Raw genomic sequence first — 18,291 nt, forward strand, 5'->3', positions numbered from 1 at the left:
CCGAGATTGACTCTTGCAGGATGAGTCAGAACCGGGCTCGGCGCACTCAGGTGTGCGCCTGAACGCTCAGCTCATGTAGGTCATTTCTGTGAAGTCAATGCTACACACACGCGCACACACACCATTGTGAGGACCCCTGTTGACCTTATGCATTGATCTTTCCCTTCCAAAGGTTTAGGCTCTAACAGCCTGGATTCACCTTTTTACATTTTTGCCCAGAAATCACAAGGAAAAAAAGGAAAACCATTTCTTTGCTTAGAGCGCCCCCTACACTATCATTCCAGAGTGCGCTACTCTTCCTTCTTGTTACTTTTAATTTTCTTGCTCCAGTTTCCGATTTTTTGGACTCGGTTGTATCATTGCATCAAAATCATTTGGAATATTATCTCAGTTTCACAGTGTTGGTATCAGATGCTGTTAGCCAGGAATTGTTGGCTTATCGTAAATTAGCAATTTTCCAGTGTTCTTGAAATTAAAACAGCACAAGAGAGAACAAACTTACCCACTTCCTTAGTGACGCTAATGTTTTTTGGGTTCATTGGTACTTGAACCCTATAGATGGTTATGGGCGTGCAGTTAGCTAACTAGAACTTACAGCTATGCCAATGACATAACCTCCTTCTACTGGCTGAAAATGTTTTGGTGGTTTGTAGCCAACGCGACACTATAAGTCTCAGAGTGAATTTCGGCTAAACCTTCAATAATCAAATTTTAAATTCAGTGTTTAAAACGTTAAAAGAAAGCGCTCTTGCTCCTAAGGTCTGGAACTGGTCTACAAAGAGACAAGAGTACAAATGTGCTCATTGTACATTTAAATGTTCAGTGCCAGTTTAAAACTAAATTGTAAGTCAGTCAGGAAGGAGTGCAAGGTGAACATGTTCAGGCAGATACAGGACTTTCAGCACAGCATAGACACGCAGCAGTAGTGTGGTCATTTGTAGTTTAGGAGGTGGTGCTTTCTGTGAAAATTCCCACATGCCAGTGCCACTAAAGTCTCTCTCCACTACAAATACCACAACCCAAGATATCCCAAACTGCTGATAAAGAAAAGTGTGGTCACCTCTCTGCATGTGTATTGTCATTTCCCATTATGTGCAGCATCCAGCTGTTGTGTCCTGCCTTCACATGCTCATATGTGATGACACACACATTGTACCAGAGCCATGATCCCCTCCCTCTATCTACACTATCACAGCCTCATCAGCTCCTTTATGAAAACAAATGGAGGGTGCTGGAGGACTTAAATAAAGGAAAATTTGACCTTTGGTTGTCATTGAGCAGAGCCGGTAAAGGATGGCGAGGGACTGGGGCAGGGACTGTAGTGGGTCAGGAATGATAAGGAAGAAGAGCAGAAGCTTGTGGTGTGAAGATCCAAAATAATATCCTGGAGCGTTTATTTGGTCTCATAAGTGGGTGTGTTCCCCTTTGTGGTTAGGTTTTTTTTTTTCTTATCTCCTCTGGCTGATTCTCTCTCCCTCCCTTCCTCTTCTTCTCTCTCTATTATTTGCTGTGTCAGAAGTAGATCAAAGCACATTATGCTAGCTATGCGCCGGCCACGTTATCTAACTCCAGTTGATATTTTCATTTTTGGAAATGTGTGCTCCAGACGCTGTGAGGAGTGAGCTGAGAGTGAGGTCTGGAGCTGACTGTCTGCACGCAGGGGAGACAAAGCAATAAAAAGTGGGACTGTTCGCAGAGGATAAATGAGACCAAAAATATCTTAGCAAAGTATCAGAGCTAAACCTACACTGACAATAACAGAGTTTTTAGAAATTTTTGCTTTCACTGTATCTCCACTTTAATGGGATTTAATTTTGTTTCCAACTCTGCAAGTATTAGGTGTCTGTCTCTGAACAGGAACTAGGTTTTGGAAGTCAGTCTAAAACAAAGAGTTAATCTAGGAAAACTACAATGAGACAGACATAAAACAACTTCTGTGGATGAATATTGTGTGACCTTGATCAGGGACACAGTGGCGGCATTGTTGGGACGAGCGTGCTGAAGAACTGAAGGAAAAGGTGGAGGCTCACAGCTGCTGAGTACATCAAAAAGAGAAAGCAAAGCTGCTTCTTTGCAGAATAAAAAACACTGTTATTGTTATTGCACTTCTGTGTCCTTGTCATTGTTTACCAGCCCAGAACAAGCAATAGCTCAGACTTTGACATTTTAATTTCTGCTGCTTCTTAGGTTTGGTCTTACCACCACAGTACCCCTGCACATGTTGGTAGATGTAAAGTTCTACTGGGGCACAATTGGCCATGACTCAGTACGCACAGTTTGCTGCACAGTTACTTAGATATTCAATTCAATTATTTTTTAATGTAGTGCCAAATCAAAACGAGCGTTACCTCAAGGCACTTGAGGCGCTTCACAATCAACAACCCTTTACAAGTAAGCACTTGGTGACAGCAGGAAGGAAAAAAGCCCTTGTAACAGGAAGAAGCCAGGGAGCCAACAAAGAGAAGCTAATAAAGGAGAAATGTGGTTCTTTCTGGTTCCTGTCAGTATTTTTGTTGCATCATTGCCTGATAATAATGAATTACAGTAGTTCACCCTAGAAAATATAAAGTCATTAACTAATTTATTAGGCATTACTCTTAGTGGGGATGCGTCTCATTGTAGAGATCTTGTGCAAATTCAGTAAGACAGTTTACATCTGGCTTCCTACATACATAAAGCTGAATATCATCTGCACACTCCCCGAGAAAAGCATGTATACTGTAAACAGAACTGGTCCCAGCACAGAACCCTGTGGAACTCCACAGTTAACCTTAGTGTGTGATTTGCACTCCCCAAATCTTTTAGATAAATATGATTCAAAACACTGCAGAACAGTACCTTTAATAACTATGGGATTTGCTAATCTCTCTAACAAGATATTGTGGTCAACACTATTGAATGCTGCACTGCGGTCCTGCAGAACATGCACAGAAATGAGTCCACTGTCAGATATACAATGAACTCCCCTTCCTTTGCTCACTGTTACTATTCCATTCCATTTATATTCTGAAATCTGCATGCACTACTTTTGAATTAATTATTCAGTTGTACTTTGTCACTCAGAGTAGGGTACAGTTTTTCCCCACTAGACAGATGCCTGAAAAATGTTACACAGGCACCAGTTCATCATCAAACTAGTCATTTTTCTAAGTGCATCACATCATTCAGGAGCTTGCACTATTACTTATAGCAGTAATGGCTTGAAGCGATTGTTTTCTGTTTGACTTTCAGTCTCTTAGAACGTAGTCCACTCTTCTTTACAGCGGTGCTTCGGTTCATCGAGGTGTGTGGACATTAATTTATGAGCTCTTAAGGTCCTGCTACAGCATTTCAATGAGGTTGCAGTCTGGACTTTGACTGGGTCAGCACAACACCTTGATTCTTTACTTTTTCAGCCATTCTGTTGCATATTTTCTGCTTTGCTCGGGATCATTGTGCTGATTTAGTTTCAGCCAAGTTTTAGCTGTCATACAGATGGCCTCACTACTCTGGTACACACAGCAGTTAATGGTTGACTCAGTCACTGTGAGCTGCCCAGGTCCTGTGGCTGCAAAATAAGCACAACTGCTGAAAACCTGACATGAGATGTTTGTGCTGAATTGTGTGTTTTGTTTTTCTCCAGTTGTGGTGCTTTACATTATGACTAAACATCAGCACTTTGGTTCAGTCTCCGTCTGTCCAAAGAGCTTTGTTCCTTTGTCTTGTGCTCTGTTCGGATGTAGCTTTGCAATCCTTAATTGAGCAGCATTGTTGTTATTAGAGATAAGAGGCTTTCTCCTGACAGCCCTTTGAAACAAGCCACATTTTTTCAGTCTTTTTCTAATTGTATGGTCATGAATTTAACTAACTTTAGCCTGTGGAGTGTGAAATGTAGTTCTTGGGTTTTCTACAGTTTCTCTGAGCATTGCATGGTCTGACCTTGGATTGGATTTGCTGGGACGATTGTGGCATTGTGTTATCACACACCTAAATACTCCAGACGAACACGCTGCCAATATGTCTGCTTTTATAGAGGTGCTCACACTCACTGATGATCAGTTAATTTAGTGCATTTAATTAGCAGCACCAGGCTGCTATATACCCTCTTCTTTCCTTTGGAGGCAGTAAGGGTGGACTTAGCTTTCACAGAACTGCACAGAACTCCATGAAAACTGTATTTCTCTGACTGTAAATGTGAACTTTTGCTTATTTTTGATCATTTGAAAGTGCTCTAATTAGTTACCTTCTTAGTAGTTAATGTTATAATGTGGCTGATTAGTTTTTAATGGCAGGAATCTTGCAATGCAACAAGTTAACTTTAAAAAATAAGGTTGCCCAACGATGCTTACCACCTAATATGTATTACAGTGTATAATAATAGTAATAATAATGATGCAGCCCACAGAGGACAACAAAAAAAACAACAAAAAAATCAAACGATGCATCAAAGCAGGCAAAAACAGTCTTCTAAGAGCCCCATGATGAACACCATCAGGATAGTTTTACTGTCGTATCACATTATTTATTTTCTTTAAAGGATCAGAATGCTTCTAAAAATCAGACTGGAGGGTTGAATGAAAAGTGATGGGACCTAGAAGAGACACGCTGCATGACAGAGCTTGTTAAATCGGTCAGGGTGATTGGACAGCCCTCCCCTCCCTCCAAATTATTGCCTGCAGAATATTTCCTGCTGCGTTACTTGTGAGGAACATCTATTCTTATATTCGGCCTGAGTGAGAGCGGCGGCTGCTAAAAATAGATCCGGGGTAAAAGAGGGAGGTCAATCAGAGACGGAGGGAGGGAGAGGAGGGAAAATGTTACAGTAAATATGGGTCAACAGCTTGCTCTCTGTGTTCCTTTGTGTCACATTCACTTTTCACCCTTGACTCTGAGCTTCTGTCAGGTGATCTGCAGAAAAGAAAATAAGACATGAGGCCGCAGTATCATCGTGCTTAAGCCTTTCATCACTCAGCTGTGTGTTTCCTGCAGAGTGCCATTTAACCAAAGCATCACCGCCTGTCATTACACTCAATTATCCTCCAGCAACACTAGAGTTGATGTTTAACAGTCATCACTCAGACAGCAGGACAGTCACACAGAAAGGCTCTCAGGCATACTGCAGGATCTCTATATCCAAACTCTCCAATCAGGCCCAGAAAGACGTTCTGCAGAAACTCGCACTAATAAAATCGATCTCGCATCAGAGGATCGAGGCGTCGTCTGGCTGATGCGCTTCACATCCATAAATTGTCACCACAGTAGATTTAAGACCACTTTACATGGAAAACTAAATCAAAAGCAGCAAACTGGGTTAGTAGTGTAAGGCTAAATACACTGGTTTAAGGAAATGTTTTACTAAATTTTTAATTTAAGCCTTGAAGAGAGACTTTCAAACCAAGCTTTGCATGGCAGATGATGGAATCAAGGCTGTGGAAAAATCTTTAAAAGGAATAAAAATCACTTTTGTGCTGAGCCCTTATTTTCAGGGATTTTTCCAATGACAAACAAAGTCAGCTAAAAAACTCAATCAACCTCTGTAAGCATTAGACTCTAGTTTAGACCCTAAAATAGCAGTTTGGGGAAAAACAGGAACAATTTTAACACAATGCCTCTCTGTCTTAGATGGAAGAAAACCGATGTAAAGGAAATACAACGTTATCTTTTGTTTGGGCTCCAAATTGCTGAGCCTTCACATTACTGGCGCCCTCCTAAATAAAAAAATTCACTATGCAGAGAAGCTATGAAACACAATCCAAAAGAGAAATTCAAATTAATTAGTATTTCTAACATGTTGCTCTACGTTAATGCCACTACATGCAGCTAAAGTCTAGAAAAGCATCAATATCATGACCTTCTTCAGTCCATGCGTCATATTTTGGACATCCACTCTAGGTTAGGTGCATCTAACAACTGTTCAGCTATTTGTTAATGCAAAGTTAATCACATGACTGAGTGCATTTAGACACACATGGTCAAAATGACCTCTGGGGGTTTAAATTTAGCATCAGGATGGAGAAGACAGGTGATTTCATGTGACATGATTGTTGTTGTCAGGTGGGCTGATCTGACTTTTTCAGAAACTACTGATGTACTGGAATTTTCCCACACAGCCAGCTAGGTTTACAGAGACTAGTCTAAAAAAAGAGAAATTCAGAGGTCAGAGGAAAATGGCCAGTGGTGATAGGAAGTTGAAGTGGTTGCTATAGCAGCAGAAGAGCATATCAGATGCCTCTCCTGTTAACTAAGAACAGGAAACAGAGACTAGAGTTTGAAAAATGTTGCCTGATCTGATTAATCTCAATTTCTGCTGTGATGTTTGAATTTGGCAAGAAAAATGGGTCCATTCTGTCCCATATCAGCGGTGCGGTCTGGTGGTGGTGGTGGTGGTGTAATGGTTTAGAAATACTCTTAAAATAGGTAACAATGGAAGGATTAAAATGTGGTTTCCTTGAAGAGGAGGCGCTTTAAGGTATCTTTAAGGTGCAGTTAAAAGACTTTGTCAATCAGGACATTTGTTCGAGGTAAGAGTTTGATAAACCACTTTCATCACCGCAGCATAACACTGAATAAATGTTTACTCACACGTCTGATTTCCAGCTACAAAGAGCAGCAACTGAGTCGTGGACCCATTTTGGACGGCAAATGCCAGTTTTTGAAGTTGTAAATGGGACTGAGTGTTGGCTGATGCTTTGGCTTGTAGTTTAGGATACATTTACAGCAAATGTGTGGAAGAGAGTTGCCTCTGAGCAGCATCAAATTACTGCTAATGCCTCGAAATTCAAAGTGAAAGTGGCAAAAGCAGACATGTTACGTTCACCTTCTACCTTCCAGAACAGATCAAACATGTTGGTTATTTTTCACCTTTCAATTTGTCCACCATCTGCCATCATGAGAAATGAGCCTGAGCCTTTTTGATGGGAGGAACAGCTCAGAGCGGTTTCTTTCTTGAACCAGCAGCTCTCCACCTAAATCCAGACCAGAGGCTGACAAAAGGCAGAGCAGAACAGAGACTGTTTAAGGCTGGATGCATTTCACTGTTACTGCTTTCTTGTTTACAATAATTGCACTGACAGTGAAGTGCACTTGGAGCTGGATGCAGGAAACTGAATATCACAGGTGCTGGTCACCATCACATTGAGGCAGATCAGCACTTGGCACTTGTTGTTTTGAGCATTGCAAAAATTTCAGATTTTATGTTGGTGCTTTTCTGTCACAGTATGTATGTACAGATAAACACTTTGATGTGGCGTGTCAAAGTATCACGTCTAAAAACTCTTTAACTTTTAAAGCCATTCTTCTTTTCACCCGTCCTGCTTTTATCTCACTGCAGTAATTTTTGCTCTTACAAGCAAAAAATGGAAGCATCTGTTTTCTGCTGGAAGCTTTCCTAAACCCACTGAACAATACCTGCACAGACAAAGCAACACTAATTTAGCATTACATTAGTCCCACTGAAAACGCTATGTCAAGATGAACAGAATCAACTTTTGGAGATTTACTTTGCTGGATGATTGAGAATGCATCAAGACATCACCTGTTTTACTTTGTAGCAAATAATCAAACCACAGATATAAGACATTTTTTTTGTTTAATAGCTCAACATTCTGGCTTCAGGAAACATCCAAAAAAATGTAATTATATCAAGTAGAGGGACATATAATATACTGGATCACCTTGTAATATGCAAACTAGTACCAGGACAAAGCTAAATATCCAAAAAGGTTTGCAAATAAAAGAAAGTGTTTGCAGGCCTCAATGAGTGGCTGCACCTGGCTGATTGAAGGAAAGCATGGCCCCAACAAGAGGGCTGCCAGCTGAAACAACTCAAAGGATTATACAAATCTTTCAGGTAGAAAATCCGAGAAAAGATTTCAGTTGTTTCTCATAAGTTTTGCCTAAAATATTCATTGCATGAAAACAAAGTGAGAAGGTTATAAAAGCAAAACACATGGGCAAAGAGTCTGGACATAAAGCCTGAATAAATATGACCTGAAAAATAGACAGCAAAAGAAAATAAACAGCAAAAGAAAAGTGCAGAAACAGGAATCAGAGTTTGTGACAGAACTGCAACAAACTAGCTGAAATTCAGATTCACGGTCAGGAAAGCCAAATTCAAACCAACACTAATAGTTAAACAAAAAAAAAATCAAGGTAACAATGAGCTAAAGAGAACCAAGACAAGCTTGTGTGCCGTGTTTGGATGAAAGTGATCTTTAATGATGAAGCACAAATTAGCAACGGGAAATCCATTAATTAAACAGAATTCATTTTGTTTGATGGTTATGATGCCAGGATAACTATTAAAGAAAAAAAAAAAATAGCTGTTTTTTTATACAAAGAAAACAGAAGTGAGGTGATTCCACAATTTTGTGAAGGTTTTCAGAAAGCCACATAGGATTCAATCACCTGGGGCATGAAAAATAACAAAACTAAATTTGACGTAAATCTGGCACTAATCCCTTCAAGGTTTTCCCCTTGAGAAGCTCCAGACCACTCCCAGTGCTCCTGTCATTTTTAGATCTGCTCATTTGATTCATGCTGGATCTCCTCCCCTGTCACAACAGTGCCCCTTAAACTGGAACTTAATGGTAGGTAGGAGGACAAAGTTTGGTTGTGAGTCATCTTTGTTTTCGAACGGTGATGAAAGAAAGGTGTCTCTTTGTGTCAGATGTCCCCTCCTCGGGTCTCAGAACAGTTTAGAAATGCTCTGAACCTTTCAAACACATCTCGTGAGTTCGAGGAGGTTGTTAAAAAGTGGCCAAAGGCAGCGTGAAACCTGGGTAAACTAAAGAGAGAGAGGGGCAGAGCCTTAGAAAGTTTTAGGTTTGCATGTTTTCCAATTAACATTTTGATGCAGGATTTAAAAAAAAAATGTTAATGGGCAGAACTGGAAATATGTGAAAGGTGTCCTCTGTCAGTGCTGAAATGAAGTGCAGATGCATGCCAGATGATGCACTTCGAGGAGATCTATATAATCCATGGATCTGTGGTTTTCCATTATGGAGTGGCTTTGCAGTTCCCTCATACTTACTGTGAGTGTGAGCTGGTGCATGAAAGTGCCAGAGTTGGCAGCCGTAGTTTGAGGCTGAGACTCCACACACGGCAACACTCTTCCTATCAGCATGCAGTGCCAGCTGGCTTACAGCTCGTGTGTGTGCAGTTAGTACATTTACTGTTTGTACTTCTGTTACTTGGAAGTTAGAAAAAAGGGGGGAAATGATCATAGTCCAATATTTAAAACCCAGCTCAAGTCCAATATCTAATTTCTTTTGTTGATGTTTTTGAGCTGCATTGCTCTGAAACTGCTTTACCTGCTTTGGTCATTCAGTCAGACTTAACAAAGGGAGCAAGAATCAGTTAAATTAGGTTCGATTTGGGAACCCATTAACTACTCCACTGTCTGGAGCCAATAGCCTCCATCCGGGCCAAGATTTTATCACTGTCATTGTTTCCAAAAGTGGATCGTTTTCAAAATGCTAATTATAAAAGCTAAACTGTAGCTAAAGGTTATCAGATGTTTTTTCTTTGTTGGCAGCTTGTTTTTACATTATGAGGCTAATAACAAAAAAGAGACTCGTGTTAGTGGCCCGTAAAACAGTAGGATGAAGACTCTGGTTGTGCAGGGCTGGACAGTACGGGATTTCATTCACATTTGACTAAAAGCAGATGCATGCACACTATAAAATGTGGAGGTGGTACCATGACTGCGAACACAGTCAAAGATGATGTTTTTAAGAGTCAGCAACAGAAGCGCAAGTTGCCGTGAAAGCTTTGTGAGTAAAAAGCCAATAAGAGTCCTTTATGACACAACCACATCAGCAAGCACAAAGGTAAAGAAGAGTCTTCTTAGCTGCTGCTGTGCATTGCCGGTTTGCTCAGATTAAAGCGTGTTTAATATCTTTAAGTTTCATAGATTTCTTGTAGACTTTGATGCACCCGTCCTCTCTCTCTTTTTCTCTCTAGCAGTGAGACCAGCAGCATGCAGGGGTGAGCCTAAAGGAGGGCACAAGGAGGCTGCACTACATTTATTTCAAAGCTTTAGTTGTTTTTAATTTGCATATTTAGACTATTGGTATACAATTTAAATCTAATTATATAAATTATAATTATATTTTATAATTGCAAACCAGGCCTGCAGTGGTTTTTCAGATTCTTCATTCCATAAAATTCCATAGGAAAGTTTTTTTAAAGACTGTTAAGTTGGCAACGTACGCTGAACGTGAGATAAACACAGAAGTTGTCAGAGGGGGATGACAAATACCAAAATCAAAAGAACTGGGAACTTTATAATAAATGTTTTCTTTTTCTTTTTAAACATATAGATGCTAATAATCGGTGCATGTGTAACGATGTCTGTGCAAAGTTTAGTTCAGTTTGAGGAGATACAGGTTGACGTATATACAAACATTCTCTCATTGTAGAAAGATGAAGCCACCAATCAGTGGATAAGTTAATTAAAACGAACTTCTATAAGGCCAAACTTGGAATCTCTCTCTCTTTTTCTTTGCACGTGGACTTTTTATCAGCATGTCAAACGTGATTGGTCAACAGAACTCAGGAGTAGACGACAAAGGGTACGCTGGCTTTCATATTCATATCCACAATTAGTTCACAGAGATCAGCATTATTAGTAAGGAGTTCAATTCATTAGAAAGACTCCACTTTGCACACTTTTAATGAGCAGAGCTGTGGAAACAAAAAATGTGGAGATTTCAGAGACCGAGTCACCTCTGAGTGAGCATCATGAATATTTTGCTCACGTTTCCACTGTGAAGCCCTTAATTAACAGATTTTACTGCTTCAGCATGGCCACGATGGAGCATTGGTCGGCTCAGTGAGCAGCAACATTGTAGTGTTACTGAGGTTTGCTGCGGAATTAGAAACATTTAATGGCATGTCGGTCTGGAAATTTGATAACTACCGTGGCAATCAGGGACCGCACCTCTCTGCAAAGGCCGCTGTCTTGTTTTGCAGTTGTAAAGAAAGGATCCTTCGACTCTGAAGTTCAAAGGGTTCTTCTGTTGTCTGCGGGCCTCTTCTCCACAAAGTTTCATGAAGTGTAGCTTGATGATTTGTGTGCAGTGATCATATAACAGATTTACCGTCACATTTCCATTGTGTATATCAATATTACAGGAACATTAATCCTGGAATCTATACATTTACAGTCTTCTGTTTGTCCACGCTGGTGCAACCTGAGATGTTATGTGATCCGTTGCTCTGCTTTCGTTTCTTTGTTTCATCTGGCAGCAAACAACGACAGAGGAAGACGCTCTGACCGAGAGTAGAGAGCAGACTCGGTGTTTGGCAGACAGCAGCTCGATTTCCACATAAATACACCCAGGTTGGATAATGCAAGTGGCATCTGATGTGACACTTGGCCTGTGCGGTCATCTGTGAATGCAGTGGGATCACAGTGGAGTCCTGCTGGTTTTATTTTTAGCTAAATCGATTCAGGCCACTAATGGAAAACGAAGGTGATGCCTTTTTCTGACTCGCCCGTTTCTCAGTTTTCTCAACTAAATCTGCATCACAGTGGCTACATTCCTGCTCCCGGTCCTCAACACGGAAGCCTGAAGCTGCCATGCCAGATGAATTTTAGATGTGACGAGCAGCTTGGAAAGGAACTAAAAGCAACTTATAAATGGCATCCAGAGACAACAGCTTGAATTTCAATGCCAAAAAAGGTGACGTCAGTAGACTGCGCACCACTCACGTTCACGGCCCCCCTTGTCGCTGCAGTTTTATGCACATTAAAGGAGTCAGTTTGACCTGCATTGAGAAAATATTTAATTTTACTGCAGTAGAAACGTGATTAAAGCTCAAATTATGTAATTTAAACATAATTTATACATATCACAGAGATCCCAGCACACATGTAAAGGAGAGATCAGATTTACAGACTGCAGACTTCAGCAGCCAAAAGCGTCCTCAGACATTTCTTAATTAATTGCATCAACCCACTTACCCCTCGCCAAGGTCACAGGTTTAGGCTGGAGTCTGTCCCAGCACACATTGTCCTTTTATGCAAAAAACACCATCAAGAAAAGCACTAAAGCTTATCTGTTGGCTCTCCACATACTTTGATAGCACGGAGTGTCTCCCTTGGTCATATTGTCTGGCCTGTTTATCACTTATAGGTTCAGAAGGTTTTTGTCAGCTGTGTTGTTAGCAGGTATCAGCCATAGACATTCCTTTGTTTTTCATGACTGTCCCCTCATCAAGAAAATCCTTAGTTTTTACCATAGTTGGCTGACTAATGGCTTAAAACTCCAAACTTATGTACAGTAGTTCACCTTAGGCCACGATGATAGAAAACTAGCAATATTTAGAGGAAGTACAAACTGTTAGAAGGTTTCTGTAGGTCTGTCACGTCTGCTGTGTGCGGCTGGTAGAAAGGACCCCAAACGCAGACTCGCAGAGGCAAAGATGAACTTAAAAAAAATCAGCTGGTTTATTGCTGGTAGTTAGGAATACAAGATAAACTGGAACACAGGTACCCTAACAAGGTCTGCTAATCATATTGGCTGCCCTGTTTCCAGATCCAGACTGTCATTCCTCTTTTTGGTGTGTTTTCTGTCTGCCTCCGCTCTTTATTACGCTGCAACTTCCACAATCACCTGTTTTTATTTTTTTCTTTGAATTATACTCAAACTTTAATGAAGTCTCCTATAAAAAGGATATTTTTAAGTTCTGTAAATATGCAGTGCTTGTTGAGTTGGTGAGTAAATGTCTTTAATTAGTCAGACTCGAGTATTAATCAAAATAAACCCAGAACTGTGTGGAAAATGTAATGCAGAAATTAAGTAATCAGATATTGTTCAAACTTTAAGAATGATTGGAAACAAGAACAAGGACGTGTGTTTTGTGCCACACAACAGCACAATAGTGCATCTTTGTTAACTTTGTGTTAACATCCCCAGATGGTACGGATGTGAACACTAGTGACCTGGGAAGTAATTGTGTTTCACTGCATGAAAGCATGTTGCATTGTGTAACGGTGACTTCAGATTCTGGCTCAAACGTGAATGGTTGACCTCTGGGATTTGCTGGCAGCTAACCCGTCACAGCAGAGTGGGCTTTTTGGAAGTGGGGCACTAAAGTCACAAGGGGTGAAGAGAGGTGATGCGCAAAGGCAAACGTGATGTGTTTTGTGGACATTAAACCTTCCATTGGACCCTGAAAATAAAATTATGAACCTGTGAATAAACACAAAGAGGTCTTTAAACTGTCAAACACTCCCTTGTGTTTGTTCTTCTGTCAGGTGTGTTTGAGGTATCACCTTACACAGGAAAGCCCTCATCCCTCCCTACACTAAAAATATTGACTTTTTGATACCACTGTTGACAGACGGACTGACGAATGCTCTGTGCACTAAGCAGTGTGTGTGTGTGTGCATAGAAAAACACAAATGCACACATTTGATGGATTGTGTGATCTTGCTGCCGAGTCAAAGGGTGACAGATACATGGAATGAGGTGACCAGTCAATAATGTGATTGACGGATTTCCCAGGATCATCTGAGCTGTAAGGCAGAGAGAGAAAGAGAAATACATCCTGAAATCCGGACAACGTTTAGATCACATTATCTACATCTGATCTAAGTTATAGTGTGACTAGATCTGCTGGTATAACCGTTTCAGCTTCCTACTGAGGTAATTCCTCAGGAAAAGAGAAAAAAGATTACGTTTTCCAATAAAGGATAAACAAAGAACACATTTCAACACTCCGTGCAGGCACAGATGCTTAGATTGCAAGCAGGGCCTCACAGTGAGGTAGGTGATCAGACACAGGTGTAGCACAAAAACAATGGGTTTCAGGGTGAACATTATGTAGGGTGATAGCCCCACATTTTAAGTTTCAGCTCATCCAAGCCATGTGGACAGTTGTAGAGCGTGGCAGTTCAGTTTATATGGTGGGGAAGCCATTTCTTTACAAACCTGGCTTTGTAGACATGGAAGTTGAAATAGGAAAGAACTTTCCAGGGTTTTTTCTTCACAGAGAAATTTCATGGAGAGTCAGGGTGAAATGTCCATGTATTTTGAAGTAACAACCACATCTCCAGTTCAGGTCTGCAGGAGGGTGTTGAACCTACTCCGACTGACATTGGGTGAGAGGGGGTGTACGTCACAGGGCCAAAGATTCACATCTACGACCAACGAGCACTCTGGGTGAACCCACGCAGGCTCAGGAAGAACAGCTGCATCCTTAAAGGTTTTTGATTATGGGGATATTATTTGCATGCATGCCTCTTCCACACTTTGTTGTCTAGACTCTTTCTGCTGCAGCTCTTTACATCACTGCGTACTTTGCAATCTGGTTTCTTGACCTTCATTAAGTCTAAGGAGATACCAGGACGGGTATATTTTAATGCACAAAGTCATACTGAGCAAGCTCCCTACATCTCTGTTAACACTTATAGACAACTGGCATGATTTGCAGTCTTCTTGATGATTCTGTTTTTGGGTATGCAGGATTTTTTCTGAACTTTGTAGAACAGAATTCTCATGAAATAAGATTCAGAGAAGAGCACATGAGGCGCTCACGTGTAATCGGTGCATTGTAATGCAAACTCTGCACGGATGAGTCGGCACATTCACTAAAAACTAGCAGGCATGCAGAAATCTGCACAGATCCTCAGGCTCAATGTCTGATGACAACATTTTTGTCACTCTGACCTGAGTGTACCCTAGTGGCCTATTGTGTTACGTACGGTTAAATAAAGGTTAAATAAAATAAAACCTTCTTGCTGAGAGCCACCACAGCACAAACCCTAGCTGTGAATTAATTTAGTCAAACACTGTTCATTAGATGGTGAGTATGAAGTTACTCTTATCATCTTGCTGATGTGTGTAGCCATCTGCCAAAAAGAAATTTCCAATTTAGGAAAAAAACTCCTGCTTTCCTTGAAATGGCACCATTAAATCTGGGAACACAAACAACCAACACAACTAAAACAAGTTCCCTGAGTTCTCTTTGTTACAGTTAACACCAGAAAGCACGTCTTTGTTTCATAAAACCTCCCAAACTGCTCAGGCACCGGCCTGGACCTTGAATTGCCTTAAACTGCTTTCTTGGATAAATTTGAGATGCTAGTTTTAAGAGTTTAAGGAAAAGTGGGCTCAACTTATGAAGACAAATTTACTCTAAGTTCATTCTTGTGTGTGAAATTGTCTTTAGTGGCTAAGAAGATTGTAAAAGATAAAATTGGATTGCGCTCTTGTAACTGGACGCACACTTGTGTGTTACTCACTGTGACGACATCACTGAGCATCTCACACAGAATAATTTAAAAGCTCCAAGAGGACAGAGACCTACAATGACCTGAGATTATCACGCAAACCTTTAAAACGAGTCTCTGGCTGTAAAAACAAGGCTGCTGTCAAACACAATAACTGATCAGCTGCAGATTTATGCAGTCTACGTTTCAAGCGAGCACTGCTTACAGCAGCTGGGACACCGTTGAAATCTCATGAGGATAAAGCAATCGAAATCAAGCAAAAACATCTCAGAAGTAATAAAAGAAGAAATAAATATTTTACAGTCTACAAGTGCAGAATCCACAACCCTTAAAAGAGACCAGAGAGCTCAGTTTAAAGCATACTCCTCACACCAAGGTGTGTCCAGTACAGGTGATGCACAGGTGGCTGTCCAGGTTCTCAGTCATCGAGGTCATGGTAGTCTTAAGAACTTGAAATGGAGGCAAATAAACCAAGGTGTGAATTAAGTCATGGATCATTGCTGTCACAGAGGTGGTGGACTGCAACACTATCTATCATATATGGTCTTCCCAGGTGATTCATAATCTGCGTTTTCTCTAATGACCAGCAGGGGCTGACTCCACCGGACCCAGTCAGTGTTCAGGGGGATCATAAACCTGGCTATGCTTTACCTTGACTGACATGTTGGTAGCCTATGAACATGCAACGTCTCTCAGTTTCTTTCTATTGTTGTAGGCCCAAGACACTCTCTTCTTAATCTCAATAGTTTTGCACTCTGGAAGAAAATGAACAAGAAATAAACAAAAACTAACCAAATCTTTAGATTTTTAGGACTCATTTTGGCAACATAGATACAGTAGCACTGTTATTAATGTGATTTATTGTCTGTTCATGCAGTAAAAACGATGGATGTAGTTTCCAGGTCAGAAAAGGAAGCCAATGTGGAAATACCTTAAACCTAAATTCTTTTAAAGCCCAGCAGGGGGCGCCTCCTGTGACCGCTACTTCCACTCCTGTAGACGTCTACGGGGAAAACATAGACTTTCCTGATGAGCGCATTTATTTAGGTTGATAGTGAATAACATTAGGTACATTTTGTAGATTTTATTTATCCATGATACACTCTCGGCTAAGAACGTGTGATTGGAAAGCTGTTAATAAGCATGTATCCCACGTGTTACTCGTCACATCTAGTTTAATAAAAAGAGAGAAGGTAATGGTGAGAATTATCAAGGCTTCATAACTTCACTAACCAATGGGTGACATCACAGTGACTATGTCCGTCCTGTACCATCTGTGGATAACACACCTGCATCTGTTACCTGCACGCCCTTGTATCATGGATGACCTTCTAGGTTATTATATTTTATCACCAGCTTTAAATAAAGATGAGATGTTTATGTATTTTTTCCAAGCGCTTGCATGGAGAAAATGTAAATAAAAAAAAAGACCACAAAAAATATTTATGTCAAATGTTTAAATCAGATATCGACGAAATAATTTTAGTACTAAATGAAATGGAATGTTTTTTTGTCAGTCATAAATACATGAAACAAGTACAACTAATGCGTTTTAAATGTACAGAAAATAACCACTGGCTGTTTTTAATACACGACGTTATATTTACTACATGTAAGGTGAGGTTTGTGAGGTTTGTCCTTATGAGAGGCATCATGGAAACCTCCAGGTCCTCTGGGAATTTGGGGTGGCCCAGACGTCTAATGAAATACTAAACATGCACGCACGCACACACGGAGTCAGACAGAAGAATGAACGGATGGATGGATGAAGGTATTACCCCGACCGACGAGCTGTAGTGAGCAGGACTCCCTCAGTGTTTGGTGTCGGCTCAGAGCGTCCGCCACTGAAGCGGAGGTGAGTCAGACTCCAGACTTCACTTCGGATCATTGTCACAGTCCGTGTGTCACCTCACACACACACACACACACACACACACACACACACACACACACACACACACACACACACACACACACACACACACACACACACACACACAATACCCAGAGCGATAGCAGGAGACAGGCGATGGTCTGCCAGAGAGAGCTGTCAGGACCTATTGTTGCCCGGTCTCACAATACCTACCTTCCTTAGACAGATTGTGTATGTGTGTGTGCTAGAGTCTGTGCTTGTGTGTATTTGTGTTCAAGTGTAGTGTCCTCTTTTCTGCCCGGTTGGTCACCTTCACATTACTCTTACCTTTTTGTTCCCTTTCTGCCTTCTCTCCCACCCCTGACTTCCTGGTGACACTTAAGCCTGACCTTCCCTTGTTCTTCCTCCTTTTCTTTCTATTTTCCATAAATTACAGCGATTCCTTCTCTTTACTCTCTCTCATTCCACTTTAGGGATATTAGACCGATAGCTTCTGTGATTACATCAAGATTCAATGTTGCCTTTATTGTTCCAAGAGCACATTTCAGATTTCACACTTGCCAAGCCTTGCTTCCCTCCTTTCTTGCTTTCTATACTTAGATATGTAAAAACTCAATTCTATATTGGCTATTTGGGTACTTACTAGCACCATGGGCTAACTCTCATGTCACGCGGTATGCTGTCACAGTGATTTTAATCGTCTTGTGCTTGTTTGTTTTCACTGGGCCTGAAGCACTGCTGCTGTACAGATTGAGAAGAATGCTGAACTGCTTTTAGTCTTAAAAGTCAGTATGTTGGCATTCCTACAGTCAATGTTAACCTAAGACGACATTAGATACAAGACAATATATTCTTCCCATCTCCCATGGGTATCAGTCAGAGTGGAGGCAATGTCAGACTGAGGAAGGAAACTCTGTGTATGAGTTGACAACTTTGCCTAATATCAGGCTCAAGGGGCATCCTCAGGAGGAGACTGCGAGACTAGAAAACATCATGAAGTGAATGGATACCAAATTAAATTTATCTGACCTTTGTGACAAGTTATTAGAGAGACGGCTAACGGGCATGAAGAAAATCCTTGACATAACACAGAAATAAATACATCAGAGAGTTCATCCACACAACCAAGTGTCCTCTAATGGCCAGTTGGAAGCTACAAGGTTAAACCTGTTAAGTGACCTGTTTTATGTGTGGGTGA

The 18,291-nt window shown here is 40.8% G+C and overlaps 1 protein-coding gene across 7 annotated transcripts in view; it reads left to right on the top strand.

Annotated features, from left to right (window-relative positions):
• The window catches only part of LOC146643153 (uncharacterized), a 73,131-nt gene that overhangs the window by 1,290 nt on the left and 53,550 nt on the right, over positions 1 to 18,291 (top strand). The window lies entirely within an intron of this gene.

The sequence above is a fragment of the Rhamphochromis longiceps genome, linkage group LG22 (genome assembly GCF_057381845.1).
Source record: "Rhamphochromis longiceps isolate RC_006_pf linkage group LG22, R_longiceps_female_GT1.1, whole genome shotgun sequence".
NCBI lineage: Eukaryota > Metazoa > Chordata > Actinopteri > Cichliformes > Cichlidae > Rhamphochromis > Rhamphochromis longiceps.